The sequence below is a fragment of the Sus scrofa genome, chromosome 6, assembly GCF_000003025.6.
Source record: "Sus scrofa isolate TJ Tabasco breed Duroc chromosome 6, Sscrofa11.1, whole genome shotgun sequence".
In the NCBI taxonomy this organism is placed as follows: Eukaryota; Metazoa; Chordata; class Mammalia; order Artiodactyla; family Suidae; genus Sus; species Sus scrofa.
This window is the reverse complement of record NC_010448.4, coordinates 169,216,236-169,222,297: the sequence shown is the minus strand read 5'-3', so window position 1 is coordinate 169,222,297 and position 6,062 is coordinate 169,216,236. Positions and strand designations below refer to the sequence as shown.

At 49.6% G+C, this 6,062-nt stretch overlaps 1 long non-coding RNA gene across 1 annotated transcript; it reads left to right on the top strand.

The window, feature by feature from the left end:
- Positions 925 to 6,062, top strand: LOC102166432. Its single transcript, XR_001303843.2, has 2 exons — positions 925 to 1,809; positions 4,404 to 6,062. It is a non-coding gene; the product is annotated as an uncharacterized LOC102166432 (long non-coding RNA).

Here is a 6,062-nt window from a genome sequence, read left to right as displayed (position 1 = left end):
GGAGGCTGAGCTGGCCCCAGAAGGCTGCAAGCTAGGGGCACGGCCCGCTAATACTCAGGCCGAGACCCGTGCGCCCTGCGTCAGCCTCCCGCCCCGGAGCAGGGCTCTCGGCAGGACTTCTGGAGAGGAAACCTGGACCAGGGCCACCGCCGGGGCAAAGGCAACGCTGCTCGCTAGGCGCATCCTCGCTGCCCAACCTCCCTCTCCCCACGTCTCACAGATGTCAACAAACCCGGACCACAAAGTGAAACTTTCCGGGCCCCCTCTGTCGCGCTGGGTATCGGTCCTCCGCCTGGGAGCGAGGCGCGGGGACAGGTGTGGGACCGAGGCTCGGGAGAGGACCCCCGCCCCCAGCGATTGTGTAATCGGCCCAAGAGGGGGGTGCTAGGAACCAGCCCCACGCGGGGATGCGGAGGCGCGGCCCGGGGACCCGGCTGCGGGCGCGGCGCCCGGAGGTGTGGGGGGGATGGGGAGGACTGTCGTCCCGCCCCCCGGGACCGCCCCCGGGCGGCAAGGGTAGCAGCGGCGCTGACACAGCCCGGAGGGGGCGCCCGCGCTGCAAACCGCTGCCGAACAGGAGGACGCGATGGCTCGGCACCGCGGCTGGCCTTACCTGCGCGCCGGGCCGGCACGGCGGGAGGCAGCTCGGGATGCCGGGGCGGCGGGCAGCGGGCGGCAGCGCTGGCAGCCACCCGGGCCACCGCATGTAAGGAACCGCGGCGGCGGCGGCGGCGGCGGCGGCGGGCGCGGGACTGACAGCCCCAGGCTCCGCCTCCAGGCCCAGGGCCCCGCCCCCTCGGCGGCCGCGCGGTTGGCCCCGCCTCCTCCGCCTACCGCCGGGGTCAAGCTCGGTCCACCGGCCGAGAGGGCGGGGGCCCACGTTTCCTATTGGTCCGGGAGATAACCGCCCCGCCCACTCTCCCGCCCCCGCCTTGGCGGCGAGGCGGCGCGTGCGCGGTGGCTGCAAAAGGGCAACTGCTGAGCGCTGGTGTTCTTGGTCCCCCCTCCGCTGGAACGACCGCGGGCCCTGGATGGCCTGCAGAACCAGGAAGTTAAGATTCGGAGTTCACGGTGAATTGTCTTATTCACCTGGGAATGAGTCTACGGGACTAAAACAAACCGCCTCGAGCTAGGCTCTAACCAGAGACCTCAAAACTAGAAACTGCAACAGAAAGCGAACCACTGGCCCGGACGCATCCACGCGCTGGATTCCGCTCCCTGGTCACTTGGTGTGATGTGTGTGCAGAGGGTCAAGTAGTTGTGAACAGAGGTTAGGGCATTCAGATTGTGCCAGCTGAGAAAGTGAGAAATGCTGAAGAAAGCAGCCCTTCTGGAGTTCCCTGGCGGCCTAGCGGTTAAGGATTTCGCATTGTCATTGCTGTGGCTCGGGTTGGATGCCTGGCTGGGGAACTTTCCCATGCTCAGCAGGGCCAAAAGAAAAGGAAAATAGACTTTCTCCAGCGCCTCTTCCTTCTCCCCACTCCCATCGCTGTATCTCCCACCTTACCCTCTGCTGGTTCCTGCACCCTCAGCCGGTAAACAAGACCAAGTCTCTCGCAACAAGAATCACCTGAGACCCGGCAATTCCACTCCCAAGTATTATTCAAGGGAATTGGAAACATATCTGCGCAAAGACTTGTACACAGATGTCATTGCGTATCCATAATGGCCAAAGAGTGGAAACAATTGAATGTCCATCATTTGATGAATGGATAGAGCAGTTACGGTTTAGCCATACTCTGGCGTTTCATTGGGCGGTGAAAAAGAATGAAATAGTGATCCATGCTCTAATATGGGCAAACCTGACAAGTAAGTGAAAGAAGCCAGGAACAAAGATCATGTTCTATGAATCCATTTGTATGAAGTGTCCAGAACAGGCAAATCTATAAAGGCCGGAAGCGTATTAATGGCGTTTAAGGGCTGGGGGAAGGGAAAATGGAGAGTGACTGCTAATGGGCCTGGGGTTTCCTCTGGAATGTTCTGGAATGAGATAGGAGTGATGATGTACAACTTTGTGCATATAACAAAAACAACTGGATTTTATTTTTTTTACTCAACATGTTTATTTTTATAATGATTTTTATTTTTTCTATTATAGGTGGTTTACAGTGTTCTCTCAATTTTCTACTGTTCAGCAAAGTGACCCAGTCTCACACACACACACACATTCTTTTTCCCACATTATCCTCCATCATGTTCTATGATAAGTGACTAGATACAGTTCCCTATGCTATACAGCAGGATCTCATTGCTTATCCTCTCCAGATGCAGTACTTTGCATCTGTTAACCCCAGATTCCCAGTCCATCCCACGCCCTCCCCCTCCCCCTAGGCAACCACAAGTCTGTTCTCCAAGGCCATGAATTTCTCTTCTGGGGAAAGGTTCATTTGTGCCAAATATTAGATTCCAGATATGTGATATCATATGGTATTTGTCTTCTCTTTCTGACTTACTTCACTTAGTATGAGAGTCTCTATTTCCATCCATGTTGCTGCAAGTAGCATTATTTTGTTCTTTTTATGGCTGAGTAGTATTCCATTGTGCATATATACCACGTCTTCTTAATCCATTCATCTGTCAGTGGACATTTGGGTTGTTTCCATGTCGCAGCTATTGTGAATAGAGCTGCAGTGAACATGCGGGTGCATGTATCTTTTTCAAGCAAAGTTTTGCCTGGATGTATGCCCAAGAGTGGGATTGCTGGGTCGTATGGTAGTTCTATATTTAGTTTTCTGAGGTACCTCCATACTCTTTCCCATAGTGGTTGTACCAATTTACATTCCCAACAACGGTGGGGGGGGGTCCCTTTTCTCCACACCCCCTCCAGCATTTGTTATTTGTTGACTTGTTAATGACGGCCATTCTGACTGGTGTGAGGTGGTACCTCAAGGTAGTTTTGATATGCATTTCTCTAATAATCACTGATGTTGAGCATTTTTTTCACATGCTTGTTGGCCATCTGTATACCTTCTTTGGAGAAATGTCTATTCAGGTCCTTTGCCCATTTTCAAATGGATTGTTGATTTTTTTTTGCTGTTGAGTTGTATAAGTTGTTTGTATATTTTAGAGATTAAGCCCTTGTCAGTTTCATCATTTGAAACTATTTTCTCCTATTCTGTAGGTTGTCTTTTTGGGTGTTTTGTTTTTGTTTTTGTTTTTTCCCTATGGTTTCCTTTGCTGTGCAAAAGCTTGTCAAAAAACCACTGAATTTTAACAGAGTGCATTTTACGCTATTTCAATTCTATCTCATTTAAAAAAAAAAATCAAACTGCAATTTTAAAGAACACAGCTAACTCCCTTGAAGCTGTACCCCTTCCAGTTACCATGCATTTCCCCAGCCTTTCTCAGCCGAGATTCTTGCAAGGATGATTTGCGTGTTTTTAGTCCTACTTAACTCATCTTGCATTTATATATTATTTCCCTAGAAGGTGGCCTCTACCTGCACTAGAGCTCAAAGCTTTTCTCCTTAAATCCTTCGGTTTTCTATGACCCTGAGCATTCCTGGTTCTCTCCCTTCTCTCCTTTCTGTTTTTCTACCTTCGTTTCCATAGTAGACCTGTTTTATATATTGATGTTTTCCATGGCTCCCCCCCAAATCCTTCCTAGACTGTATCATCCATGTCCATGAGTTCAGTTACTGCGCCTCAAATTCCTATATCCCCTGATGTCCCACAGGTTTCTCAAACTCGATGTGTCCTAAGCAGTTTGTCATCTTCCCTCCCCTGCTCTACCTTCTCTCTCATACTGTCACTGCATGGTAGGATCCTTCCCCCTCTTCAAGTCAACCACCAGTCTTCATTCCATAAGTCTTCTTAATCCCATGGTTCTTCTCTAGTGGGCCGGCCACAGCTCTGCTCCGCACTGTATCATCTTTCGCCTTTTAATTCCCTCCATCTTTCGTCTCCTTCAAATCTAGCTCCCAAACAGCTTTGAGGTGGATGCCCACTGCTTTAGCTGGCACCGCTAGCATCTGTCTTTCTTAGGCTAGTGGTGCCCTGATTTTGCTGTTGCGTTAGGAACCCACCCTCCCCCATGAGATTCAGGCTTGGCGAGACTGCCAGTCCAGATGCTGACTTTACCTGGTTCAGCCTGGGTGTGCCCTCATGCTGGGGCAGTACAACATGCTTCATCTGGAATTCGAATCCTGGGCAGAGTGATATAAAAACTGAAGGTGGTTGGACCTGTTTCCCCAGCCCAGGAGACTGCCAGTAAATTCCCGATATTTCTGTCCTGGGAACTCCTTCAGAGCCTGGATTCTGCAGCTTTTCCTTCAGTTTTCTGAATGATCCCACGGCTCTCCAGTGAACTCCTTTTTTGGAAGTTAACCAGGGTTGCCTATAACCATAGAACCTGACAGATGTAGACATATGTCTAGGACTCAAACCATGTCTTTCTCTACTTAGAACTGTTTGAAGGCATCCTGTCACCCGAAGAGACTCTGAGGATCATGACCCAGCCCTGTCTGCCCCTCCCGCATCTCCTCGCCCCACTCCCTGCCTGGCGCATCCGAATTACTTGGAGTTTCATGGAAACTGGCTGAGAGAGGTCACGTGCCTTCGCGAGTCTTCTCCGAGTAGACTAGCCTTTCCTCTCTTCCCCTAGGTAACTTCAACCATCCTCTGAGGGGGTCTCCTCCTTCGCAGAGCCTTCCCCAGCTCTCCGGGTTCCCAACACCCTGCTTCCTCTGTGTTTTCAAAGCACCCTCTTCTTCCAGATATTACTGAATGCAATGTAGCATTTTTCTTATCCATTGAATTAAGCCTCTCCCACTTGTCATAGAGCTCCTCGAGAGCCATGCCCTCCTCTTCCTCATCCTCAGTGCCTAGCTTGGTGCCCGGCACATAGTAGGCACTCAGAGCCTGCCTTCCTTCCTTCTTCTTTGCCTCTGTAATTCCTGAATAAGTGACTGGGATCTCATTGGGGGACATTAGCAAGCATTTTTCCCAGAAAAATGAAAGCAAAACTTCAGGCCAAAACATCTCATACAGGTCGCCCCAAAACCATTATTTCACCTACAAAATGTCTTCCAGCCAGAAGACAACTAAAACCTCGGTAAGACAAAGGACATGAATTTCAATGATATAGCTCTCTTTTTTTGTCTTTTTGAGCTCTCATCTTTAAAATCTACTCGTTCTCCCCTGAAAGCCTTCATGGCTTACTAAGATGCAAAATTAAATAACTCAAACAATTGTACTCATTATCGTAACTAAAGAGCAAGGTGTGTTTGGGCTTATTTGTAATCACAGCTGAAGAATAACCTGAACCTAACGAGCAGCTCCAGAGTTCCGCTTCAATGTCTGTTGGGAAGCACAGGCTGCCTTAGGAGGGTTATGTAACCATCCATATGCAGCGGCTGAGTGAGGAGAGCCAGGCTCTAGTTTCACCCTGGCCACACGCATCTGCGTGACCTCGGAGCGTTCGCTGCCCTCGGATGCTTGCAGTCAGCCTCTTCAGGATCCCTTTCTCCACTGTCCCACCATCAGAACCACAACGTTTCTTTGGAAAACCACTTTTTTCTCCATTCTAATCCATGGGGTCTTGCTTAACCTGACCTCAAACTCCAGGAGCCAGGCCTGGTCCCATAAAGCAATCATTCCGTTTTCTCTCTTTTCAAAGGCGGACATGAAACCCGGTCAAGGCAATGAGATTTGAGAAGACATTTCCAGGGCTTCTGACAAAAAGATTCCTCTCTGCTATATAGCTTCTATCAATGATGTAAGGTCTAGAATTAATGCAGCCACATGTGACAACAAGGATAGAGACTAAATTACCAGACAGTGAAGGAATCCTGAGAAAGGCAGAATGGGAAACTGGAAAAGGAACAGAACCTCAGTTACATTGTTGAGCAGTGAGCAGCTAGATCAAGACACACCTGAAGCTCTTCCTCCATACTTGCCAGTTATATGAGCCTCTTGGATAAATAATAATTGAATTGAATAAATTCCCTTCATTGTTGGAGCTTAGTTTTCTGTCTATAACTCAAATTGTCCTAACAATACCACTTAGCAATCTCTGTGGGCCTCCATTTTCTCATAAATGAAATAAAGGTAAAAATTCTGCCA